Consider the following 9,523-nt stretch of genomic DNA (forward strand, 5'->3'; position numbering starts at 1 on the left):
AGAAAGTAGTCTGTGGCAGTACGCTTCAGGGCAGCCTTGGCTTTCTCTCCACTCCAGTCCACTTCTAGATTCTCTTTGACAGGGCAGAAAAGCACTTTCTTTTTGACCATGGTTGTCTCCGATGAATCAAGCTTTGCTCTCTTGGCATCAGGTCCATCTTCCACTCCTTGGCTGACTTTGGCAACTTTGGTTTTCTCTTCTACAAATTCATGCTCTCCAAGATTTACAAAGGTGTACCCATGGTACCCAAAGACATCTGTGAAGAACTTGATGCTGTTTCTGTGACAGATCTGGTCGACTTTAATGATGACATCTCTGGAGCAGCAAGTCAGGCACACCGCATCAAATTTCGTGAAGAAGGACTCTGGCTTCTTCTCTATATCTTCAGTGTCCACCTTTACATCCACCATGGGGTTGAGATTCTGGGCTCGTTCTAACGAGGCCTCGGCCCTATTTCGGCCCACAGACCCAGTCCGAATCAAGAACTGAGCTCCAGGGTCTTCTGGAGATACCTGTTCGTGGTCCAGCATGGTGAGCCCTTTTACTCCTGCCAGGATAAGATTCTTGGCAATTTCAGCCCCAAGTCCTTTCATGCCAACAATCAGCACCCGGGAAGCTCGAAGCCGCTTCTGAGCCTCCAGTCCCCACAGGCGGATCTGTCGGTCATACTGCGCCGCCGCCTCCTCGCTGATGCCGCCACCGCAGGCCTCCTCCTTCTCTACCATGGCGCCAGCTTTCACCTCCCCCGCTCCTGCTCTCGCTAACCGCCAGCAGAGAGCCTCGTCTTCTGCTATTTTTATTTACATATTTGTTCTTACCCCAATAAGCCTGTATTAAAAAATATGACTTTTATTATATTTATACGCTATATGCCTAGATTGGGTAGATCTATCACTATGCTAGTTTATTCCCCAGCAATGAGATCCCTTGGTACTTGTGGCTTCTCCAGGCCATGTGATTTTGTTCCATCTTCCTTCTACCTCCTCTTCTTCCACTCTCCTCTCTCTCCTCTTCCCTCTCCAATACCTCTAGTCCCACCTTTTCCTTCCATTGCCCAATCATTGGCTCTAGCCTTTATTTCACCAGTTAGAATGGGGAGAAGGTTCAGTAATGACATTACCGGAGTACATGATCTACTCCTGCTGGGGGCAGTCCCTCTTGAGGAAGCAGAATTAACATCAAAATACAAATAACATCAGGGCAACCCACAACACCTATCATTTGTGCACGATCTTACTATCTATTATCTACCTACCTATTTAGTATCTTCTATCTATCTATCTATCTATCTATCTATCTATCTATCTATCTATCTATCTATCTATCTATCTATATATCTATCTATCTAATCTATCTTTTCTTCCATCCATCTATCCATCCATCCATCCACCCACCTATTTTCTATCTTTTGGCCAATATCTTTCTTCAAGTTATAATTTTATTTTTCTTCTATATATTATATTTGATTGTTCTGGTATCCTTTTATTTTTCTTGAGCATTTTTGTAAACTGTATGCAATTGGTTGTCTTAACTGAGTCTGACCACTTCTGTTTTAAATTGGAAATTTCAATTACAATATTATGACATTCATGTGGACAAATATCTGCCACACATGTCTACTCTTGTTAATTTTTCCCTCATTCCATTTATCTTCATAATGACTAGTTTAGAAGTCTAGTGCTGTTATTCTTTTAGTATCTGCTCTTGAAAGTTTTACTTGCAAAATACTAAAGCCAATTGTGATAGCTAAGTTTTGTTGCCAATCTTTGTTGACTTGGAAAGAAGGACCCTTCACTGAAGAGTTGCCTCTATAAGCCTGGTCTATGTGTATGTTTTTTGCTTGGTAATTGATGCAGGAGGGGCCCAACTTACCATGGTACCATTGTTAAGCAGGTGGGCCTGAGCTGTATCAGAAAGACAAATGAATGTGAATTTGGAATGCAGATTACCAGGAAGTAATCTGCAAGCAGTATTTCTCCAAGGTTTCTGCTTCCAGTTCCTGCCTTCAGTCCCTGCCTTGAGGTTCCTGTCAAGTCACTGCCCTGACTTCCCTCAGTGATATCCTGCGATGAGGAAGTATAAGTCAAAGAAGCCCTTTTCTTCCCTAGTTGTTTTTAGTTAGTGTTTTACAACAGTAACAGAAAACAAACCAGGACACTGATTATCTGGTTCTTTTGGTTTTGCTTAGGAAAAGTCACTACTTTCTAGGCTTTCACTAATACACTTAAGGAGTATTTCGTGCTTTGTCCAATACCTTTAGTTATTTCAGTTGGAATGATAGCCAATATGTCAAGTCTCTGGTATTGCTCAAGATGGAAATTCTGAGTATATCTTGTTTTCTATTTAAAATATAATTTTCATTATTACAAATGCAGTTTAGAAAGAAAGTTAGAGACTGCAGACAAATAAAATAAGAAAATAAAAATACCTTCTCATTCTTACACTGCTTTTTAAAACTTAAGGTACATTATTCCTGTAAGAGAAGAAGAGAGGAAGAGAGAGGAGAAAAGAGTAAGGATGGGGGAGGGAGAGGGAGAGGGAGAAGGAGAGGGAGAAGGAAAGAGAGACATCTGTCTTAGATTTTAAAAGCTGCAAGAAGATGCTACTATCTATGCCAGCTAATCAGGAGCTGTCCTGATGTTAATGCCAGCCTTTTCCTGTTTGGTTTTTCTAACACACAGTCCTAGTTCTAGATTTTCTAGCCAACCCCTAAATGCCCAGTTTACTTGGCTTGTTTAAGCTGAGCCTCAGAGCTTCACTACACAGAGCTGTGACTATGGAGTCCTCTTCTTAGGCAAGGCTGCCTCCATTGAGTTGTAGAGAAACTCAGCCATGTTGTCGGCAAGGCGCTTCCCTCTCTGAAGCTGTCAGATTTATTCCTTGTGATGTCATTTAACTTGATCCCTTCTCCTCCCTGTATCTCCTAAATCAGAAGTTGCTTCTATAAGATGAACAGTTGCAAATCACGTGTTTCTCATTAGAAGAGTTGGGGACAGGTTCTTTGTTGAATAGGGATACAAATATCTTGATGACATCATAGTGAATTTGACCAGTAGGTTGCAATAATCATAGCCTAATTGATTCCTCTATGACACACTTGATTTATTCTTGATATTCTTAGATAATCTGCATGGTGCAACTCTGGGACTCTATGAATATCCAGTTCTCATCCGCCGTGTACCTGAGAACTTGTAAACTTGTTTTTGCATGATCTGGACATCTTTGCCTGGGACATATGGTTTCTAAAGCATGCAGAGAAGGCCAGCTTCCTAATTCTGCGATCCTCTCTCACTATTGTCTTCTGGCATTCTTTTGTAAATTTGATCTTTCCTCATCAACCAGATGCCTGATTTTTCTGGAACAGTTTACTGGCAAGCCTTGGCTGAAGCTAAATGCCTTCATTGTAGTTTCTAATTTTAAAGTAATCCCTGGCAAATAGTTGACAGGAAGCTTCTCTCTACTCATTCTAAAATATTATAATGAACTAGTGTATTTTCACCACTTTGATCCACTATAATAAACATTATTTTCGATTGTTCAAAAGCTTGGATAGTGAGGGATATACTGCCCAGTGCTCAAATTCAGAAGACCTGCACCCTAACAATTCTAAGGTACTTTTTTTACTGTATAGCATACTATTTTTTTTTTATGTATCACTAGAAAGAAATCATAAGTGTGTGCAAATTGTTTTTGATTATTAGATAAATCTTAATTTTAGAGATCTTAGTGTTACAGAAAGGCCATTGTTAGATTTAGTACAATAAAATATTATAAACTCAGGAATTTATATTAATGCTTTCAACTTAATTTTCTAGTAGTGTGTTTATATCATTTCTTTCATTTTAATTATCATATATCTTTCATATTGCTTTGAAAATATTGATTCCATTGACTAAAATGCCCAGAAAAAAAAAAGAGTCACTACTATAACAAACCTCCGAAGTGCCTGGTTAACTGATGAGAACTTCAGTGATCCTGGAGAGGTTGTAATGTTGTTAGTCAGGAGCAACATTCTCTTGAGTTATCTCAGTCCCCAAACCACTGCTTTGCCTACCTGTGCATATGACATAAAATTCTTGTGATTTCTAGGAAAATATTTTTGAAATGTATCAAGAGATTTCTAGCTTCTATTGGCCTCACAGCTAAGAATGTTATCAGATAGTATTCGAGGCCTGTTGGAGATTGATTCTAATGCATTGATTCACTGGGGAATCTGTGTGTCCAAACGCTAAAGGTCCTTGTCCCCAATTGGTTTTGATCGATCAATAAAGATGCCAATGACGGATGATTGGGTATAGAATGAGATCCTTAAAGTTGTTCAGGTGAGGATGCAGAGAGGAGGATATTCACCATGACTCGGGGAGAAAGGGATGGGACACAGTAGCCGCAGGGGATAAAGCCAACCAGGCACATGAGATTTCAGGCAAGTGGCCACGAGCCATTTCCCCATTGGGCCTGGGCCTGCTTTTGTGGTGAAGAAAGGCAGTTCTGGCTGGTTTTAGCAACTGTAGAATGAAGAACCTCTGATTTGTGTTTTATCCCAGATGCAGTTTGTTCCTCACGGTTTCAGTTAGTGGATGGTGAGGTAGAATCCACAGGTAGAAGAACTGTTAAGAAGTAGAGGTGAAGGTCAGGTCTTCCATGGTAGTTAGCTAATTAACAGTGTGGCTCATGGAAAGAGTAATACAACTCTTGGAAGACGCTGGATTGTTCTCTGCAAGAGTGAGTTATAAGAGAGTAAAGCTAGCCTCTCCTTGTTGTCTTCCCATTGTATCGCATGACTCTTCTGCTCATGTGCCTACCTGGCAGTGTCTCTACCAAAAGGCCTTCAACAGAAGCTAGAGAGTTGAGGCATCTGATATTCAACTGTCAGTCTTTAAAACCTAGTTAAATATACTTCTTTTAATATTATATAGACACAAGTACTTTGTTAAAGCAACAGGAAATGGACCACGGCATTATGTGAGTATATCTTTTTTATATATTCTATGTCTGTGTGCCCCTGTTTTTCTATTTAATGTCTTTTGGAGAAATAGCAAACTTGAACCCATTGAGAAAATAAAATGTCCTTTCATGTTGGAAAGGCCAGCATGTTCTTAGAGATGATAAGTGGTTCCCCGAGGAAATTTCTTTTATCTGGAAAACTCAAATGGAGCAAAGTGGTGATCATGAACTTACATCTGTGGGCCATCATGATTTTGTAACCCACAAGACTTCTTTACATTATAGTATTTCTCTCATGTGGTAAGAAATCTGCTTTCTTGAGAGCATTGGCAACCGGTGGGTAGCTGGGATTGTCTTTGTGTTTTTGTTGGCTTTTTATATTGGTTCAACAAATCTTGGTCTTTCTGGGATATTTAATAGAATTCAGAGTATTTTTCTCCATCTTTTCTCAATTATGTGACTTGGAAATACAATGACTAAAAGGATGGAATAATTTGTTATGGGAACTCTGATTATTTCTGTGATGCGCTTGAGATTATGCTGTTACTGACTTTAAATATTAATTCCATTTCCTACAATAATGAGCTGAAGAATCCAGGCAATTTTGTAGCACATGGATGAGAAACTATGTTTTCCAGAAGAGAAAATAGAAGGTGAAATAGCCATTCTGCCAGTGTGCATCCATTACATCATTCAGAATGCTTCAGGCTGTTTAACATCAGACTTTAGGATGTGTTTTGAGGGAGCACAGTAGCTTTGAAGACATGGCGAGTGATTAATGTTGTACTTAGTGGGATTGTTTCTGAGAAGTGAGTCAGAATTCTTGGATATTGAAGTGTGCTTTGACTATTTCAGCACTCTGGAGAGACAGCTGTGGAACAAGGTTTGGTATCAGAAATCAAAATTCTGTAATAGTTTATTTGATTGGAATTATCAAATTCTTAGCTATGCATAACAGAAACAAATTGGGACTGATGCCTGACTTACAGGAGGCATGTTTCAGGGGTCTTTATGTCTGACTTACAACAGGCATGTTTCAGGGGTCTTTGTCAAACAAGTCATATATAGAAGATGCTATCTCACAGCAGAACTGGTTTTCCGGTAGTTATATTCTTTCCACCCTCTCTGCCGTGATGTTCCCCACACTTTGGGCATATAGAGTGTGTTGTAGATGTATCAATTAGGATTGGACACCTCATGATCAGTTGTTTGCATTTTGATCAGTTGATTTCTGTGATGTTTTTCCTCTGGTATAAAGTTAAGCTTCTTGATGAGAGGCGAGAGAGCCACGTTTCTCTGTGAGTGTAGGGATGAATGTTTAGGATGCAGCTAGAGACTATAATGGAGTAAGACAAGAGGCACGTTTCTCTGTGAGTGTAGGGATGAATGTTTAGGATGTAGGTAGAGATTATAATGGAGTAAGACACGGAGAGTGGTAGGCTTTTCTCCAGCATCCATGACTTCACCAGCCCTGGTAGTTGGCTAAGTGTGCAGGAGAAGGCTTGAAGTCGCTCCTATTGAGTGGTCAATTAAACAACTTTTGGTTGCCACAATTGCACTATTGGGGCTGTCTTGTCATGCTAGCCATCACTGTAGTTTATAGGCTCCACAGTTGAGCAGGACTCATAATGACCACTTACATTTTTATTAATATTTTAATAGATTTTATTTTATGTATATGATTGCTTTGCTTGTATGTATGTATGTATGTATGTATGTATGTATGTATGTACACCACATTCATTCCTGGTACCTGAGAAAGTCAGCAGAGGGCATTAGATTCCCTGAAACTAGAGGAGTGCATGATTGTGAGCCAACATGTGGGTGCTGGGAACTCAACATAGGTTATCCCTAAGAGTAAAGAATGCTAAGTTAGCTAGTCAGCTATAACATGAACTTTTCATATGTGTGTTGGAAATGAATATTAGAAGGTTACATAAATTAAAATATAAGAGATCAGAGCTACAAATAAGCACAGTGTATAAGTTCATATTGGGTTATTGATAAACATGTATTGGCCATTTAGTGTCATTTCTACTCTTTGAGCTTAAGGAAGTGGCTTCATTTCAACATGATAATGTGCTTGAGCACATAGTAATCACATTTAAATTGTTCTTTAGGAATAACAGTTTTTCTTATAACTTTTATTTTGCTGCTTTAGAAAAAAATGATTATTTAGTCAATAAAAACTTACCAAGTGCCTAACCTGTGTCCAGAGTTAGAAGTTTTATCTTGTTTCAGAGATTGAAAACATATCCTTAGGAGCTTGCAGGTGGGGTGGGAATGAGGCTCAGGATGTGTGGATAGTATGTGTGAAGCCAGGGATTCTGGACCCTGCTCTTAGTGATGAGAACAAGCAGACAGGCAAACATGAAAGCAGCTCAAAATGAAATGGCTCCTACTGCCATAATCAAAGGCCTCGGATTCTTCATTTACATAATGGGAAGTCGTCTTAGGATGAGGGCTCCAGCACTGTTACCTATTCTGGTTGCCATGTCCACTTAGTTCTGCCATGTGACTTTGTCCTTAGAAAGACCTGTAACCATCCCACAGTGGTGAGAAGGCTGCAGTGACTGGAGTAGATCATCACTCTCTTCAATTGCAGGTTGGCAGGGACAGCTGTCTTTCCATTAGCAATCTACTGTACTGTCCTTAGAGTTATCTAAGGGCTTCATCTCCAGCTTAGTATACTATGGGGAGATGGTGGAAGCTCCAGTGTGTGGGAGGTAGGTAACTGAGGGCATCCTTTTGAAAGGGCACTGACATACTATACCCTCCCTTTTTTTCTCAGCTTCTTGACTGCCTTACCGTTTTTTACACCTCTGCCATGATGTAGAGCTTCTTCACACATCTAAAAGCCATTGGGTCAAGTGACAATGGCCTGGAGCCTCTGAGACCATGGGCTCAGGTTGGTTTCTATTGGATCCTTTAAGTTAGTTATTGTGTGTGCATACATGTGTGTGTGTGTGTGTGTGTGCATGTGAGTGTGTGTACATGCATGCATATGTGTGTGTGGGTGTGTTTTGAGCTAGGGTCTCTGGCTCTGATCTATATAGGTCTCACTATATAGATCAGGCTGGCCTTGAAGTCAACCTGTCAGATATTTTGTTGTAATAACAGGTGTGCTTAGCCCAAATTTTCCTGTTCCCCTTTCATTCGGATATTCTGTATGAATTTCTACCCCTAAAAGAAATCATGGTAATTCAGGTATCACTTTATGTTGATGATTCTCATAGATGTGGTTCACATTATATACCATAGAGCCAAGGTTCAGTAAGTGCTAGAAAAGGTTCTTAAAAGGAGGAAAGTTGAAGCAGACCTCGTAGGCAGAGATATAGTCAACATATGCTTCAGAAGGGAGTTCACCCGAACAGCATTTTGGGCTAATGTTTTGCCACATTAGTATAAATGATGTGCTATGGATGGAATGCATCTCTTCCATGTCCCAATTTACATGCTGAAGTTCTAACTCCCAATAGGATGGGCCTCCAGAAAGTTATAGGCTGTGTGAACCCATGAGCTGTCTGTCATATTAAGATATAGCAAGCCAGGGAGAGAGCCCTTGCTAAGGATCAGATGTGCTGGCACTGATTCTGTTCTGGACTTCTTATGCCCAGAGCTGTGAGAAACATGTGTTTGTGGCTCCAGTCTCCAGTCTGTCATAGCAATGTCTTAGTCCTGGCTCTATTGCTGTGATGATGAGACATTATGATGATGCAACTTATATGGGGAAGCATTTAATTGGGGACTTGTTTACAGTTTCAGAGAGTAAGCAAATGACCATTATGTCAGGAAGCAGGCAGGCATGGTTCTAGAACAGTAGTTGAGAGATCACATCTGATTCACAAATTGTAGGCAGTGAGAGACTGGCCTGGTATGAGTTTCTGAAGCCTCAAAGCCCACACCCTGTGGCGTGCCTCTTCTGACAAGGCCACACCTTCTAATCCTTTCCAAATAGTATCACTAACTGGTGACTAAACATTCAAATATGAGCCTCTGGGGCTATTCTCATCCAACCCCCCACAGGCAGCTTGAGCATGACTAATACACATTACAATGCTAAGCGATATCAGACCGAAGAAGTGACAAGCATGCTCCTCTCCATTGCTGTTTCCACAGGTTTAGATTCAGAGAGTCTTATAGAGCTGTTGGGTATGCTGCCTAACTTCCTGTCCTCATTGCAGGAGTGAGCAAAGGGAATTTGGGAGCCTTGCCCAAACACTGGGCGAGTCTCTATGCCCATACCTGCCAAGGCAGATTCTAGAAGGAATCCACACCACTTTAATCAAGTTCCCAGAGACTCAGAAGGATAGGAACGTTCAGACTCCATTGGTTTCTTTGCAGATTCCCCTTCCTTCTTGTTGCAGCCTGATGTGCTTCTGGCTGGCCTTCAGGACTCAGCTCATGATCACCATTTGGGTGAAATCTTACTTTCTTCTTTAGAGGGTCCTCATTAGGAATCAAATCTGTTGATACATTGACCCTAGGCTCCTGTTAGTATGAGGATATGTGTATGTCACTTGGGAGAAATACTTGAGGACTTGGTATTTATTAAGGATCTGCACTCATTGCTAACACT

At 40.6% G+C, this 9,523-nt stretch overlaps 1 pseudogene across 1 annotated transcript; it reads right to left on the bottom strand.

Annotated features, from left to right (window-relative positions):
• Window positions 1-5: 5 nt before the first annotated feature.
• Window positions 6-772, bottom strand: LOC116083420 (annotated as a pseudogene). Its single transcript, XR_004115704.1, has one exon. The product of XR_004115704.1 is annotated as an SUMO-activating enzyme subunit 1 pseudogene (transcript).
• Between the last annotated feature and the right edge of the window lie 8,751 nt (window positions 773-9,523).

This window comes from Mastomys coucha, unplaced genomic scaffold, assembly GCF_008632895.1.
Source record: "Mastomys coucha isolate ucsf_1 unplaced genomic scaffold, UCSF_Mcou_1 pScaffold8, whole genome shotgun sequence".
Classification (NCBI taxonomy): Eukaryota; Metazoa; Chordata; class Mammalia; order Rodentia; family Muridae; genus Mastomys; species Mastomys coucha.